The sequence below is a fragment of the Octopus sinensis genome, linkage group LG4, assembly GCF_006345805.1.
Source record: "Octopus sinensis linkage group LG4, ASM634580v1, whole genome shotgun sequence".
In the NCBI taxonomy this organism is placed as follows: Eukaryota; Metazoa; Mollusca; class Cephalopoda; order Octopoda; family Octopodidae; genus Octopus; species Octopus sinensis.
In genome coordinates this window covers 155519168-155535924 of record NC_043000.1, presented here as the reverse complement: position 1 = coordinate 155535924, position 16757 = coordinate 155519168, and the positions used below count along the sequence as shown (strand labels likewise).

The following is a 16757-nucleotide window of genomic DNA, read 5'->3' as shown; positions in this document are numbered from 1 at the left end:
CTCGCGGTAATATAGAGGATCTTCGTCGATGCCTCCACCAAATTTGGAAGTGGTCTAACAATTGGAACCTGTGTCTGAACGTGTCAAAGTGCTGTCATCTGCCTGTCGGCTCTACTCCTGCAACTCAACTTGATTTTGAGCCGGGTCGTCTGCTGCTGGAGAGGACCGATCAGGTAAAGGACCTAGGTATCTTGGTGGATTCCTCCTTTTCGCCTTCGGCCCAGTGCGTCCATGCTGCCAACAAAGCACGCGGAATTCTGTTCTTGATTCGACGGTCATTCGGAATGCTCACAGCAGCCATATTCCTACCACTCTATGTCACGCTGGTGAGACCCATATTGGAGTATGGGATTCAAGCCTCTTCTCCTTATCTCCTCAAAGACATACAGCATCTCGAAAGAGTCCAGAAGCTGGCTACCCGCATGGTTCATGGTCTCAAAAATTTGTCCTACGAAGAAAGGCTGAGGACGCTCGACCTTTATTCTCTTGAAAAACGCCGCCGCCGTGGTGATCTCATTCTCGCCCACAACATCATAAGCGGAAAGTGTAACCTCTCGAAAGAGCTGTTCTTCACTCCTGCTCCAGAGCGTCGGCTGCGGGATCATTCCAAAAAGCTCTACCTGCGACGATTTCATCTCAATCGAAGGAGAGGAGCTTTCTCCGTCCGGGTTGCGGATCTGTGGAACAAGCTGCCAGACGAGATGGTGAAGATGCCGACGACCGCTTTGTTCAAAGCCTCCCTTGACCTCAAGTGGCCTGAACTCTTTACATGAACACCACCCTGTACTTAACTCCAGGTCCCCCTACATGGCCTTGCTATTTGCTCTTGAGCCAAATTAACTAACTAACTAACTAACTAACTAACAATTTTTTAGTGAAGTCAAGAGAACACAGTTTTATTATATAGATGTATGTGACACTCTCATTTAAGCGAGCGCCCATTACTTTCTTAGTTAGACTAGATGCGGCGCTGTCAAATCTTTCCACTGTACGGAATGCTTATCTTAAATTGTAAAATTATGGAGACATAGCTGAGTGGTTAAGATCGCTTCAGGTTTATTTCAAGAGTTCTTGCCAGTAAAGAAAGAGCTGGTTTTTAACCTAGATCGAAGGTTCCTTCATTGCAATTTCAATAGCATCAACTGAGCATTTTTGTATGTATGTATACGTTCAGATTTGTACGTTTTGTTTTATGTATGTCTTCGCATGTATATACTTGTATATATAGACATGCTCATTGCTCATATATACTTAAATGATAAATGTCTGGAAAGTTTTACAGATTTTTACAGTTTCACTGATGGCTTTAATCTGCAGTCTTCGAATCAGCTTCCTTCTTTCTGGTCTTGAGAAGCCTAATTTCTCAAGATTGCTATTTAGGCAGTGTGTTACATATCCTAGTACTCCAATAATTACAGGTATAAACCTGAATTTGTAATCTGGATAGAGTAACTGCAGATTTCTCTATAGTTAAGCGTAGATATTCTCTTTTTCACTGATTTTCACCTTTATGTTAACAACCGCCGGGCAGCCGATTTCCACAACTGTATACAGTTTCTCTTCTCTATCCCAAATCATTATATCAGGTCTATATATGTATGTATGTATGTATGTATGTATGTATGTATGTATGTATGTATGTATGTATGTATGTATGTGAGGAACTCTTGAGAGTCAACAGCCATCCAATAAATGTCTTAAGGCTGTCTCATGCGCGGGGACTTAGAAATAATCGGACTGAATACTCGATCGCGCGGTTAAACCATTGGGAGTGAATGACTTCTAGCTTTTGTTAGGACATCCTTCTAGGAGAAGGTAACTCAGGTAACTGGGATAACTCCGACATAAAACCTGCGGCTCAGTGGTTACTGATGATGTTGACTTGTTCTTCTTTTCGGATTATGGCTGCTGTTGCTTAGTGAGTGGGATTGACTCAGTGCACAGCCTTTCCTCACTTTAAAAAAAAAAATTTTACACAGGCATTGCACGATAACAACATTGATTAAGCTTCGCGCAATGGCCATACTCGATAACGTGGAGGCAGCCACCATGTACGTACGTATGTATGTATGTATGTACGTATGAATGTATGTTTGTATGTCTGTCTATCTGTATGTATGTATGTATGTATGTTTCTATGTATGTATGTATGTATGTATATATGTATGTATTTATGTATGTATGTATGTATGCACGCACGTGAATGCATATATTTGTACAACGATGTATATCGGTGAAAAATTTTAATAACCGTGAGAAAAACGATGTTTCCCAATGAAGTCCTTTGCAATACATCTTTTCTTCCAACTCACTTGTGCTCGCTTGTCAATTTGATTGTCAGAAACTGAAGTAAATGAAGGCGGCGAGCTGGCAGAAACGTTAGCACGCCGGGCGAAATGATTAGCGGCATTTCGTCTGTCGCTATGTTCTGAGTTCAAATTCCACTGAGGTCGACTTTGCCTTTCATTCTTTCGGGGTCGATTAAATAAGTACCTATTTCTTTATTACCCACAAGGGGCTAAGTATAGAGGGGACAAACAAGGACAGACATAGGTATTAAGTCGATTACATCGACCCCAGTGCGTAACTGGTACTTAATTCATCGACCCCGAAAGGATGAAAAGTAAAGTCGACCTGGGCGGAATTTGAACTCACAACGTAACGGCAGACAAAATACCGCTAAGCATTTCGATTAGATAAGTACCAGTTACGCACTGGGGTCGATATAATCGACTTAATCCGCTTGACTGTCCTTGTTTGTCCCCTTTGTGTGTAGCCCTTTGTGGGCAGTAAAGAAATATAGTAATTGAAGAATTGGGCGGGTTTAAATCAACGACGCTATTGTTCATCAGTTACGAATTATATACCGACATAGAAATACAGGGAAAATCTCGCTTAAGATTGAAGGGGCTTTACAGTCTTAGTTTGCCAAAGGTATATTGTATGTTTGCTACACAAATGTCATCCCGTCAAATGTGGCGCAGTGGCATATTTAACTTCCGGGATTCCTGCTAACTGTTTTTGATCTTCTCGATGAAAATAAATAGAAATGTCTTCCCAATATAAGAACTGACACCGCGTAATATTGCTATTGCACTATACTTCGAATTATTCTCTCTAGAAATTTCACACCTCAAATCAATTCTATTCGAGACAATTCTTGTTCTTCAACTCGAAATGCAGCATGGAACTGTTGGATCAACCATCACAATACCTGTTTTGATACTGGTGAATAAAACGGAGTTGCCATATCTCTATGAGACGATGTTTACAAGCTTGCAAACATGACTTTGATCAAGTTGTTCGCTTCAGAACTACCTGGTTTCAGATTCATTTCCACTTCGCAACACATTTGACAAGTATCTTTTGTCATAGCTTCCGGCTGACCAAATCCTTGTGAATTGAAATTTGTAGACAAGAATTGTGGAATCTGGTGTTCTGAGGTTGTAGATTTAATTTGTTGACCAATCAACACCACAACATCGATGCTTTAAGCAGGGTGCATTCTGTTTGCGGTCTAAGGAAAACTTTCTCTCTCCTACTTACAGTCGTAGCCAAAAGTTTGGAACATAGGTCTGACATTTTCGTATCTGATGTACTAGCTTCTATTTATTAAAAGTAAGTAATTTGGTCTTGAACTGTATTTTGATTTTGCCTATTTTTCTTCTAGATATTGAACCATTGGATCAGTTATTAGGTAAGTATATCTGTAGGTTGTATATATTTGAATCAAATTGCACTTGGGCATATTCTTCCTTTGATTATGTCATAAAAAGGCCTGTGATTTTAGAGAAGTGGTGGATATCTGATACTAGATATACATATGTGAAAAACGAATGTGAATGAAAGGTTCTCATCTGTGTAGGAACATAAAAAAGAAAGGATAGGTAATACAAACAATGAATAACTTGGAAAATTGCCCGATATTCTATTCACATGGCTTGCCGTGGATCATATCGAAGTTTTTATAAAATAGTTTTTACAACCTGCTAATAGCATGATCTATTCTGTGCATACTATTAAATGTTCTAAGTCAAACTTTATTGAAATATTCTGGTCTTGAAATAAAAGAAAGTATAAACATCATGGAAGTTCCTCTAATCTAATAGAAATGCAAATAGAACACGTCTACTTTGTGAAAATCGATTTTTAAAAGTCACTTTTTATCTACAAAAGAAAATGGGTTCGGCTCTTTCCTCGTGGTGTAATTCTTGAATAGACGGAAGATTAAATTAATTTGGCGTGATCAATATTTTACTTACTTTTCTGTCGACTCGCAGAAAGTAGAGATCATAGTTGTATGGAGCGTCGAAGTGGGTTGGTACTCTCCTGGTTCAATAATCAGGATGACAGTTACTACAATGTTTCGTCTCGACTCTCAGACTCCTAAAGTGACTCGCCTTTTTTTCCAGTTAAGGAAAATAAGTATTAATAATACAATGGCGCAGAGTTTTTGTCCACTAGATACATTTTTTGTAAAGTAAAAAACAAAAAAGACGAAAACTCATCTTGTTATATATTTCGCTTTTCTAGATCACACCAACATAACTGTCAGAGGTGTGTTTGGTTCTTTAATGTTCAATGGTATGATGTATCTTCAAGCTGATATTTGCTAAACCTATGTTTTTATTATCCACAAGGGGCTAAACATAGAGGGGACAAACAAGGACATACATAGGTATTAATTCGATAACATCAACCCCAGTGCGTAACTGGTACTTAATTTATCGACCCCGAAAGGATGAAAGGCAAAGTTGGCCTCGGCGGAATTCGAACTCACAACGTAACGGCAGACGAAATACCGCTAAGCATTTCGCCCGGCGTGCTAACGGTTCTGCCAGCTCGCCGCCTTAAATTTTTTTTTTTGCTAAACCGTTTCATTATTTCTTATCCTGTCACACAAGAGTCACAGTAAAAACATTTCTCGATCTGGAGAGATCTGATATTTATGTCAACAGGAGACTTTCCAGGAGCGAAAGCTTTTCCGTCAATTAAAAGTGTTTCCATTTTATTCTGTTTTTAAATAAGACGTGTCGTTTATATTTACAATGCAACATTTTAGCGTTAAAGAAACAGTATTTCAGTGGAAACGTGACCTCAGTATGAACCCTTTTTCATGACACAATGAATGAAGAGACTAAGCACGATATAAGTTAACTAAACTGACGCAGGCGTGGGCGTGAGCTAAGAAGTTTGCTTCCCAAACACATGATACCGGGTTCAGTCCCATTGCGTGGCTCCTTGGGTAAGTGTCTTTTACTATAGCTTCAGGCTGCCCAAAGCCTCGTGAGTGGATTTGTTAGACGGAAACTGAAAGAAGCTCATCGTATATACATATATATACTTTAGGAATACTCACACACACACACACATACACACACACACACTCACACACACACAAACACGCACACACACACACACACACACACCACACACACACACACACGCACACATATATATATATACAATTGAGATTCAGTTGAATTAGGTACTTAAGTTGAAGCACCAAGTCAGTCCAGTAGTAACAGCTCGAAGTAAGGTGAATAAAATCAAAATAAGCAAAAGGATATCAAGTACTAATGCACTACGACCGTTTCAAGCGGCTTTATTTAATTGAACGATGCAATCATTACATCAATTTAAATACAGTGCCATCTTCAGCTGCACAAATAAATAGATGGTATTTTAACAAGTAGGACACATTAATATAATTTTTCTTAAATATTTTAACAGAGCAAGAAAATGAAAGAAATTTTATATTTTTGCTATTGTAGTTAAGAATAGGCTACAAATTCTAAAAATCACATGGAGCATATAGGGGTCATAGGGTTGTAAGTGTTGTGATTCACTTCTAATTCATTTATCTCTTTATCAACTACTAAATCTAAGACAAGAAGACTTCCCGAGGGAAAAGGTATACGTATGATAATATGATGACTGTCAATTCACTCTTGCCCTTTATTAAAAATAGCTACAGTCTTACTACTTGATATTCTGTTGCTTGTATATATATATTTATATATATATATATACTTGATCCAAACATGAAAACACAAACAACAACGTGAGGACGTGGAGCAAGTATAGTATTAATAGACGCTCAGGAAAGAAGGTAATGAGGAAGGTTTAACGTCAGAAACATTGGAAAAGGAAAGATCCAAAGAAGGGAAGACGGAGGAAAAAAATCGCCAACGGTACACACGCGGTCACATTTTATATATGTATATATATATATTATATATATATATATACTTGATCCAAACATGAAAACACAAACAACAACGTGAGGACGTGGAGCAAGTATAGTATTAATAGAGGCTCAGGAAAGAAGGTAATGAGGAAGGTTTAACGTCAGAAACATTGGAAAAGGAAAGATCCAAAGAAGGGAAGACGGAGGAAAAAAATCGCCAACGGTACACACGCGGTCACATTTTATATATGTATATATATATATATATATATATATACATACATATGTACGTGAGGGTGGGGGCGGGGCTGTGCGTGTTTATTCTCTACCAACGCATATCAAGTTTGACCGGGTTTGATGTGTTTACGTCCCCCGTAACTTAGTGGTTCGGCAAAGGAGAAGGTTAGAATAAGCACCAGACTTTAAAATAATAATTGTAATAATGATAATGATAATAATAATAATAATAATAATAATAATAATAATAATAATAATGATGATGATGATGATGATGATGACGAGAACGAGGACGACGACGATGATGATGATGATGATGATGATGAGTCCGACTGCAATTCTTCAAGATGGTGCCCTAAGCACTAGTATCGAGGTCTTCTTACTTGTTTCAGTCAGTAGATTGAAGCAAGTGTAAAAAGTAAAGGTAAAAGAAAAAAGTCGACCGTTGAATAACATTCGCTCAGATGACAGCGGAAGTTGTCCACTAGATAGTATATGTTTGAAACTAGATGGATTTAGATGTTGAGATTTAAGTGTGAAATTTACTAGCGTTATGTAGCCGAATTAGCATTATAAGAACTTCCGACATTCGACTGGTAATCCGCTCTCATACTTTGTCAGCCAGCAGCAATTGATAGAAGAAAATACCAAGTTATGCCTGTATAAATTAAATTACTTTCCCTCTTTATTGTGTTGATAAATCATTTACTGTGGAGGCGCAATGGCCCAGTGGTTAGGGCAGCGGACTCGCGGTCGTGGGATCGCGGTTTCGATTCCCAGACCGGGCGTTGTGAGTGTTTATTGAGCGAAAACACCTAAAGCTCCACGAGGCTCCGACAGGGATGGTGGTGAACCCTGCTGTACTGTTTCACCACAACTTTCTCTCACCCTTACTTCCTGTTTCTGTTGTACCTGTACTTCAAGGGGCCGGCCTTGTCACTCTCTGTGTCACGCTGAATATCCCCGAGAACTACGTTAAGGGTACACGTGTCTGTGGAGTGCTCAGCCACTTACACGTTAATTTCACACCTAAAGCTCCACGAGGCTCCGGCAGGGGATGGTGGTGATCCCTGCTGTACTCTTTCACCACAACTTTCTCTCACTCTTTCTTCCTGTTTCTGTTGTACCTGTATTTCAAAGGGCCGGCCTTGTCACTGTCTGTGTCACGCTGAATATCCCCGAGAACTACGTTAAGGGTACACGTGTCTGTGGAGTGCTCAGCCACTTACACGTTAATTTCACGAGCAGGCTGTTGATTCGGTTCAACCGGAACCCTCGTCGTCGTAACCGACGGAGTGCTTCCATCCAAATCATTTACTGAAACGGAAGCTAAGGATTTATACTTTTTTTTTTAATGGGCTCGAGGGTGAATTCATTTCTGAGAATGGGTTTAGTCGATTGTGTTGGTATCTGATATTTTAGCGGTAATTATTTCATAGAGAGAAAGTCGAACATCTGAGAACTGCAAGGCAGTAAATGGCTTGCTCCATATACTAAACCATCATGTTCTGCGTTCTTCTCTCTCGGATATTTCTACAGCAAAACCAGTGATTACATATAGATTCTTTTCATCGTAACGAATTTGTAGGAAAATCATTGAGATTGTTTTTCTGCCTTCTCAAGGTCATAAGCAATATAAGGTAAGTGATTACATTTTAGTTCAAATTTTCTAACTTGACTTAACAAATTTTCTTATATCACTGGTCATAATTGCTCTACAGCAATTAACACAACTTTAGTTATATACTACCTGACATGTGTATCTTTCGTGCCATATAATGAATGATTTATGATAAGAAAACTAGATGTTTCTTTCAGATGATGGAACACTATAACATGTAGCTGCTGTCAGCTTCTATTACACCACATTATATTTCACTAAAGACCGTCCCGGATTATTTCTGTATTTTTTATTCGCTAGTCATAATATTTCTTCTTTCTGTATTCGTCTCTACTCTCGAACTCTAATGTAACAAATACACTGTCTTTGTTGTTGAGATTGTTATTGTAACTGTTGTTGTTGTCGTAGTCGTTGGTATCGTTGGTGCTCCTATTATTCTTGTCACTGTTATTTCTGTCGTTTTCTGAATAGACCCATTGCGTTGATCTTAATTATTTCGTTTCACTTCCGGCTCAGTGAGTGTATGGCTTAAGCAGTTATGGAAATTTGACACATTTATAAACAGTTCTATATCATCTGTTCCAGATGCTGGTTATAGATATACATGTTTTCTTGTTTATATCAAGGATAGGTTAAAGGAAAAGAAGACGAACAGCAACAATATATCTGGTGTGATTATCATAACCGAGACGTTAAGTGCTCAGTCGTATATTTATCTGTAGAAAAGTGTTTTAGCTTCTAGGAAGGGTAATGCTAAAGGAACAATGGTTCTTCTGTCATAGATTGGGTTGATGGTTCCATCCCCTCTGATTCATGATGTTGTAAACTTGTGTAGAAAACGCTTCAGATTTTCATTATTTTTATACCATAGCTTGAATGAACTCATGTGCACAACATATTCTAAGAGAAAGTGTATATTAATATAGATACACATATATATATATATCTATATATGTATGTATCATCAGGTCTTCAGTGGCTCCCTGGATGGTAAAAAGATGTCAAAGGTAACATATGGTTAAAAAGGTGTCTATGCGAAGACGCAGCCTTACTTCACACCGTTGCCAAAAGGGAAGGGCCCAGAAAGGTTAGTGATGATTTTCATGCAGATGAATGATCATGTTGACGATTTGGGGGGCAACATTCAAGACTTTCCAGGATTTGCATGAAATCGTTTCGGCTTACAGTGTCGAATGCTTTGGGGAGACCAACAAACGTGATGTAAAGTTTATTGTTTTGCTGTCTGCACTTCTCTTGCCACTGTCTCTGAACAAAGATCAAGTCGGTGATGCTCTTATTTGCTCTGAAGCACACTAGGATTCTGGGATTCTGAAAGGTTTTCTCTGGTAGTGGTCAGCATTAGTCTGTTGACGTGTACTCTGGCAAGGAATCTTACCTTTGTTCTTATGTAGGGTGATGATGAGAGCTCAGAGTCGTGGCTCGTCTATCGGACACCACGTCCGACTACTTGCCCGATTCCATCAGCGCAGCCTTCGCATCATTCTCAGCATCCATTGGAGTGACTTTGCCATTAATACCGAAATCCTTGAAAAGGTAAAGATGACCAGCATTAAATAAACTTTGCTGAAGACACTGCTAAAATGGGTAGGACACGTCACCAAACTAGAAGGTCATCGACTTCCAAAGATCATACTGTACGCCGAACTCCTCACTGATCTCCGTGACTGATAAATACCAAAGAAGGGGTACAAGGAATTTATGAAGAAATCTCTTGGTTCCTGTTCCATAGATTACTACCAGTGGTCTGTACTTGCCGCTGACGGTCAAGCCTGGTGTCTCACTGTTCACCGTGCAACAGCCGCCTTTAAAGACACCTGCAGGGTAATCCTGACAGACAAGAGATGGAGATGAAAAACAGGAATACTACAACCAGCGCTGATCAGTCAAAATTCCCATGAAGCCTCTGCAGTCGTGCCTGTCTGTCTCCAATCGGACACGTTAGGCATCAGTAAGCCTGTATCAAACGTGTACATCTGCTTCAGTAAATAAAAATTTTTGCGGAGGGGTAAAAAAAAGGTGACAAGAACAGGACGTAAATGCAATACAAATAAAGAAAAACAGTACAAATAACGATAAAAACAGTAAAAGACAGGACAGGTAGAAACCAACAATAAGGGCTTTTTAAAGTTTGGACGGTGGAAAAATTCATTAGAACGTATTCTGAAGAACGGCTTGCGAGGACAGAAAAAGCCGATGTTGACTTGTTGAAGGCAGTAGCCAGAAAGAAAGTTAGTAGTCCTCAAGTCAGCGACGAGACAGAGGAGGAGGAGTGAGAGAGAGAGAGAGAGAGGAGAAGAAGCAAGAATGGGTGAAAAGTAAGAGAGGGAGAGAGACAGGTAGAGAGGAAGACAGACAGACAGAGGGGAAAGGTCCAGAAAGAAAGTAGCCCTCTGGTCAGCGTCGAGAGGGAGGAGGAGGAGGAGGAGGAGGAGTGAGAGAGTGAGGGAGAACGGTGAAAGGGAGAGGAGAAGAAACCAGAAAGGATGAAAAATAAGAAGGAGAGAGACAGGTAAAGAGGAAGACAGACAGGCAGGGAGGAAAGGTCAAGTAAAGAGTTAAGAGTGCGCGTCATAATTATTGAAACAAAACTTACTTGGAAGAAGAAGACGACGCGTGCGTTCAATCATATAATAACGATTTAATAAATAAAGCGTATGCATACATACATATGTGTACATACCTACATCTATATGTATATATACGTGCATATATGGGTACATGACACCACAAATAAACATCCAACAACCTTAAGAAACACAGGATATAATAATTCTGCTTAATATTATTGGTGTTCTTAATGTGGCAAGGTAGCGGGATTGTAACTGCACCAGGCAAAATGCTTAGAAGTATTTTATCCATCTTTATGTTCTGAGTTCAAATTTTACTGAGGTCAACTTTGCCTTTCATCCTTTTGGAATTGATAAAAGCAGTACCACGTGATTATCGGGAGGGAGGAGTGTCGATGTAATCAACTAACCCCGTTCCCAAACTTGCTGGCCTTGTGCCAAAATTTTACACCAACATTCTTTGTATTCTTCATGTTCTGGGTTCAAATCCCACAGAAATTAATATAGATACCAGTTATGTGCTGGAGTCAAATAAATTTTTCACAGCTCAGCCACCGAAATTTGTGGCCTTGTACCCATACAACTGAGACAGTGCTACAAGAAAAAAGGAGACAAAATTGAAAATAAACCTAAAACATATGTGAGGAATTTGGAGAGAATCTATGTGGCTGTGTGGTAAGAAGCTCATTTCCCAACTACATGGTTCTGGGTTCAGTCCCACTACGCAGAACCTTGGGCAGTATCTTCTGCTCTGTGTTGACCAGTGTCTTTTTTATCGGTTTTACTAGATGAAAGCTGAAAGAAGCCCATTATGTATATATGTATGTATGAATGTATGTGCATCCCACCACTGCTTGACAACTAATGGTGTGTTTACTTCTGTGACTTAACTGTTTGGCAAAAGAGATCAATAGAATAAGTACCAGGCTTTAAAAAATATCAATTTTATTGTATTTTTGTATTTATATTTGTGTAACATCGTCTGTTTTTCCGTCCTTGTTTTCGTATATATTCGATGCTTTTTTCCAAGGAATCTAATGCTCTTAGCTTAGTTTTTCCTTGGGACTGGCCAGATTAAAGAAATCCCAAGATTAATCAGCCGAAATTGCAAGGATGATCCGGTTCTTGACTGAGGATAAAAAGCTTCGAATGACGCGTCCTTGTTTTTTTGTATCGTCTATCTGGATGTTTTGTTGTCCCTTTTTGTATCACCTAGTTGTCCGGATGTTTTGCGTTCTGGTCCTATTTTGTATTATATATATATATATATTATATATATATATATATATATATAATATATATATATATAGCGGTGTACGTATACTTTGTTCTCTTATATGTATATATATATATATATATATATATATATGTGTGTGTGTGTGTGTGTGTACACATATATATATATGTATATCTTCATCATATATAAATGTATATATATACTGGAGAGCTATGAAAGAATACTAATTCTTGAAATATATACCCATTAGCTATTTTTTCTATCTTCGATCGTATTCTTTCTATAGACGTATTCGTATATGAAACATCGTACTTCATGGTACTGGCTTTGAATTCTATAGAAAATCTGTAGAGACAGAATTAACAGTGAATACGCTGCACAGTTAATACAAGGTAAGATACAATATTGACTTATGAACCTTTAATAAAGTTGGCGGTATATCATAGTTTCAAAACGAAATAATGTGTACTTGCCAGCAATTAATATGTGCGTGCCAGTTGCCAGGAATGTATTTAATATATAAACTTGGTCCACCCAATTTTATTACACTTATTTGGCATCTATGGAATCATGGATTGTATGTGGTGCTGATAAGAGATCAATAACACTTGAGATATGCATATACACCTACGTAGCTCAGTGGTAAGAAGTTTGTTTCGCAACCACATGGTTGCGGATTCAGTCCTACTGCGTAGCATGTTGGGCGAGAGTCTTTTGTTATAGTTTCGAACCAACCAAAGACTTGTGAGTAGATTTGGTAAACGAAAACTGAAAGAAGCGCGTCGTATATATATATATATAATTAGATAAAGATAGTTATGGCCGGTCTATGGAGTTATCCAAGGCTTCACGCCATAGAGCTCTTAGCATTACAGCGTTTCTTCAGAAGAAACGCTCTAAGGCTAATTATTCTTCTGCTCTATAATTTAGAGTCTGCTTCTCTTTCGGATTTAGGATTTACGGACGATATATCTGTGTGTGTGTGTGTGTATGTGTGTGTGTGTGTGTGTGTGTGTGTGTGTGCGTGTGTGTTCACGTGCATATGTGTGTCTTTGAGTACGTGTTTGTCCCCCAGCCCGCTTGACAACCGGTATCAGTGTGCACCCCTGTAACTTCACGGTTCGGCAAAGGGAACAGTTAGAGCAAGTACCAAGCTTACAGAAATACATAATAGGATCTATTTATTCGGCTGAAATCTCTTGAACTGCGGTGCCCCAGCATGGCCGCAATATAATGATTGAAACAAGTAAAAGAGATGACAAGAAAAGATAGAAATATTCGTGTTGTACTTTCCTTATGTAAATATCTCAGTCATGTTAGAAACTAGAGATTTTGTGAAAAAAAAGAAAAAGAAAAAAAGAGGAAAGAAATGGAGATAATTCAATTTAGAATCATAAGAATATAACAATTGCATGAATTTGGATGAAACTTAACCGGAAGATATAATGTTTGTTAGTGGTTATTGCGAATTTGGTTTTCATTGTTGTTCTTTGTTGTGCTGTCACTGTCATCTGTCCAGGTAGGTGAACAGAAGTTGATTACCGAAGAATGTTCACATATATTTACAAGGTAATGATTGCTGGTTATCGATTTCCTGTCTCTGAGCTTACAAACTGGATAATTTCCATCAGTGAAAAACCTTCCCAATTATGCTGTCACCTCTTTCCATTATCATAAAGAAAGTTGTGTCGTCCTGTTGACGTGCAAGACTTTGTCTCGTCGCTTATCCACAGAACTTTTTCTTCGAGAAAATGTTCAAGAAAATACTTCACGAGATTTGCTTTTAAGTTCAAACGCCTGTATGTCCACATCACTAACGAAAGCATCACTCCAATTACCAGCTACTTGACCATTTCTCTCCTACTTAGAATCAACTTTATTTATCACGAAAACTGATATAATTTCCATTCAGAAACACTGTGTTTCTAAATAGAAACCTTGTGTACATAGCTGACACTGAAATATCTTTCAGATTATTTTCTCGAAGTTCAAGCTTTTTTTTCTTCTAATTAAACACTTATAATTCACTGAATTGTAACTTATTGCCTGAGATAAGATCTGTTATGTGTTATCCAATTAACCGTAAATCCTCGAGTATAGTCCGCAGGGGATTTTTAGGGGGCTGTACCTCTGAAAAACCTAAACCTTGTGTATAGTACGCACCCCTTCTCTAACTTGCGTGAAGGGGGTCTATATAACATCCTTAGTTTGTAACGTCCTTTATTATTATTGTATATATAACATAATGCAAACGTGTAGCTTTTTTGTGCATTTTGTTTGCAGAAAATAAAGGAATATTATTAAAACAGTAATAATGTTTAATAAATGTTGCTTACTGCAAGTTATGGATGATTCTTTTTATGACTTCATTGCCTTCAGGCTTAGCTTAAGGTATTTTCGCGCCCGACATCACAAAATGAGTCTGAATAAACATAGCCAGACAGTAAATAGAGACTTGGACATTGCTTAGAAAATAATTTTCATTTTTAACCTCCTATACAGGGATTTTGACCTTTAAATTTTGGGAAAAAAATGCGGATTATACTCGAGGATTTATGGTAGTTGTGCTCTTTAACACATTACGCCCATAATAGATATTTAATCTATAGTAGAATAAGGCAAGAAAACTGTTTTTTCGTGATGTATTTGCATTAAGTATGACACACAGATGGCTATTTTAATCTAACATTACTTCTATTGCATATAACAGATTTTCATTCAGCCGTCTGGCTAACTTCAATATCAGTGATTTTTCAATCACAGTTATTCTACATCAGTGACGGCGTATTTTGTTTTAGCTTGCGGTTACCAGTGGTTACATGCAAGCGATAAAGTTCAGGAAGGCAAAAATGCTCAACTAGAATTCTCAGCAGCGTTGCTGAATGATTTCCCCCTGCTGCTGCTGCTGCTGCGTTTTTGCTCTTTAAACCACAACTTCAACAAGAGATATTATCTCTAGACGAATGCCGCAGTTAATTTTTTGTTTTGGTGCATTTGCACTTAGCATGGTACACAGATGTGCATATGTATATATATATATATATATATAATAATAAATATTAGGGAATAAATCCAAATTTACAGGGAAAAAAATCAGATTTAGGATTAAATCCAATTTTATAGTAAAATATTATATAATATTATTAGAGACAAAACCACTATTTTGCAAAACAAACAAGGAAAGACTTAATCAATACATAAAATTTTAATAAAAAGTAAAAAAAACCGCCACTACAATTGTTTCTTGTCCTGATCGACAATCTTCAGGTGGACTTCCAATCTAAAATATCAATATTTTAAAATATAAAAATAATAATTTTAAAATAATTAAAGTATTAATGAAAAAATATAAATATATAATCTATATATAACCTATATATAATCCATATATAATCAATATATAAACAATATATAAACTAAAATAAACCTATCAACAATTAAATATAAAATATAAAATATAAAATATAAAAGATTGTCGATCAGGACAAGAAACAATTGTAGTGGCGGTTTTTATTAAAATTTTATGTATTGATTAAGTCTTTCCTTGTTTGTTTTGCAAAATAGTGGTTTTGTCTCTAATAATATTATATATATATATATATATAATCCAAACAAGAAAGCACAAAAAAACACATCAACGCGAGGACGTGGAACAGATATAGTATTATTGGACGCTCAGGAAAGAAGGAAAGAAGGAGGGTTTAACTTTTCGAGCGGAGCTCTTCGTCGGAAACATAGGAGAAGGAAAGATCCAGAGAAGGGAAGACAGGAAAAAATCGCCAACGGTATATATATATATAAACATATACACAAAGTTATACATGCATATGTGTGGAGACCCCCTTCGGTCATGAATGACCATAGGATTGCACCTAGAAAGTTACCCTCCCAGGCACAAGTCCGGGCAAGGTTGTTTATGGAAGGCCAGCGGTCACCCATGCATACCACCATCCCCTCTCCACACCACTGATGTTATCCAAGGGAAAGGCAAAGACCGATACAGCTTGGCAGCAGTGATGTCGCAGCTAATTTCTTCAGCTGAGTGAACTGGAGCAACATGAAATAAAGTGTCTTGCTCAAGAACACAACACTCTGCCCGGCCCCGGAATCGAATTCATAACCTTACGATTGTAAGCTCGACGCTCTAACCACTGTCATGCGCCTTCATATGCTGTATATATGTATGTATGTATGTATGTATGTATGTATGTAAGTATGTATGTATATATGTATGCATATATATATATGTGTGTGTATATATATATATATATATATATATACATATATATATATATATATATATATATACATATTATATTTTAAGAATATATATACACCAAGATATAAATAAATAAATAAATATATATATATATATATATATATATATATATATATATATTATATCTTGAAGAATTCGATTGAACGAACGAAAGCGCCAATAAAGAATTATCCCATATTCAGACTGCCTCCATCTTCTTAATATAAAATGTATGTATGTATGTATGTATTATTAAGCCAACGTTGAACTTTCTAGCTTTTAGCTGAGTGTATGAAAGAGCTCGTGTGTAGCCCTCTGAGCTAAATGTCACCGAGAGACTGGCTATATTGACAACCGTTTCAAAATGTAATGAGTACTCCTTTTGGCGTAAAATTTCAAGATAAAAAGGAATAGCAATTTGAAGAAGTTAATCAGCTATACTATATCACAACGGTTTATAAATTTTCTATCGTACTTTATAAACCACGTAACATCTCTATTTTATTTGAACTGGATGTCAGACATGATGGCATGGTTTAGAAACAAGACAAACAAACTAAATAATGAATCATTAAGTTATTATATAACAGGAGCAACACACTTCCTCTTAGCTGAATTAAACCTTT

At 37.4% G+C, this 16757-nt stretch overlaps 1 long non-coding RNA gene across 1 annotated transcript in view; it reads left to right on the top strand.

Moving 5' to 3' along the window:
• LOC118763296 overlaps positions 1–1294 on the top strand; it is a 29665-nt gene extending 28371 nt beyond the window's left edge. Inside the window, exon 3 of the long non-coding RNA XR_004999047.1 lies at positions 1283–1294. This is a non-coding gene — a long non-coding RNA (uncharacterized LOC118763296). The remainder of the gene's footprint in view (positions 1–1282) is intronic.
• Positions 1295–16757: the final 15463 nt, after the last annotated feature.